Genomic DNA, 1535 nt, shown 5'->3' with positions numbered 1-1535 from the left:
AGGAGAGAGAGAGAGAGAGAGAGAGAGAGAGAGAGAGAGAGAGAGAGAGAGAGAGAGAGAGAGAGAGAGAGAGAGAGAGAGAGAGAGAGAGAGAGAGAGAGACAGAGAGAGAGAGAGAGAGAGAGAGAGAGAGAGAGAGAGAGAGAGAGAGAGAGAGAGAGAGAGAGAGAGAGAGAGAGAGAGAGAGAGAGAGAGAGAGAGAGAGAGAGAGAGAGAGAGAGAGACAGAGAGAGAGAGAGAGAGAGAGAGAGAGAGAGAGAGAGAGAGAGAGAGAGAGAGAGAGAGAGAGAGAGAGAGAGAGAGAGAGAGAGAGAGAGAGAGAGAGAGAGAGACAGAGACAGAGACAGAGACAGAGACAGAGACAGAGAGAGAGAGAGAGAGAGAGAGAGAGAGAGAGAGAGAGAGAGAGAGAGAGAGAGAGAGAGAGAGAGAGAGAGAGAGAGAGAGAGAGAGAGAGAGAGAGAGAGACAGAGAGAGAGAGAGAGAGAGAGAGAGAGAGAGAGAGAGACAGAGAGAGAGAGAGAGAGAGAGAGAGAGAGAGAGAGAGAGAGAGAGAGAGAGAGAGAGAGAGAGAGAGAGAGAGAGAGAGAGAGAGAGAGAGAGAGACAGAGAGAGACAGAGAGAGAGAGAGAGACAGACAGACCCCCCCTCCCCCAAGACGTATTCTCACTACCCACCCACAAAAACTAGGCACAAGTCATCGTACAGCTGATCCAGGAATCCTGTATGCCAGTTTCATGTGTCTCATGTGTCTGTGTCTCGCGTGGAGGAGCTGGTGGTGGCGGAGACGGTTGGGCCACAGAGAGACTGATGCTACAAAAAGACCATCACTATATAATACACTTGGAAGGGGCAGGAGGAGGAGGGGTGATGGGGGTGGGGGTTATTATGTATGGGGTGGGGGGGGGGGGGGAAGGTTGGCAGGCATGTGTGTGTGTGGGGGGTGGGGGGGTGGGGGGGGGGAAACCCTACTCATGTTCCCCCTTTTTGTTGGTGTGGCCCCCATGGCTCTCATTCATTCTTTTTGTGCCATGGCGGGTCTAGTATGACGGCACCCAGCATGGCACCCAGCTTGGCACCCAGCTTGGTTGGCACCCAGCATGGCACCCAGCTTAGCACCCAGCATGGTACCCAGCTTGGCACCCAGCATGGCACCCAGCTTGGCACCCAGCTTGGCACCCAGCTTGGTTGGCACCCAGCTTGGCACCCAGCATGGCACTCAGCTTGGCACCCAGCATGGCACCCAGTATGGTACCCAGCATGGTACCCAGCTTGGCACCCAGCTTGGCACCCAGCATGGCCCCCAGCACCCAGCTTGGCACCCAGCTTGGCACCCAGCATAGCCCCCAGCACCCAGCTTGGCACCCAGCTTGGCACCCAGCATGGCCCCCAGCACCCAGCTTGGCACCCAGCATGGCCCCCAGCACCCAGCTTGGCACCCAGCATGGCCCCCAGCACCCAGCTTGGCACCCAGCATGGCACCCAGCTTGGCACCCAGCATGGCACCCAGCTTGGCACCCAGCATGGCCCCCAGC

The sequence above is a fragment of the Procambarus clarkii genome, chromosome 11 (assembly GCF_040958095.1).
Source record: "Procambarus clarkii isolate CNS0578487 chromosome 11, FALCON_Pclarkii_2.0, whole genome shotgun sequence".
Classification (NCBI taxonomy): domain Eukaryota; kingdom Metazoa; phylum Arthropoda; class Malacostraca; order Decapoda; family Cambaridae; genus Procambarus; species Procambarus clarkii.
The sequence above is the reverse complement of the archived record's forward strand: the minus strand, read 5'-3'. Positions refer to the sequence as shown.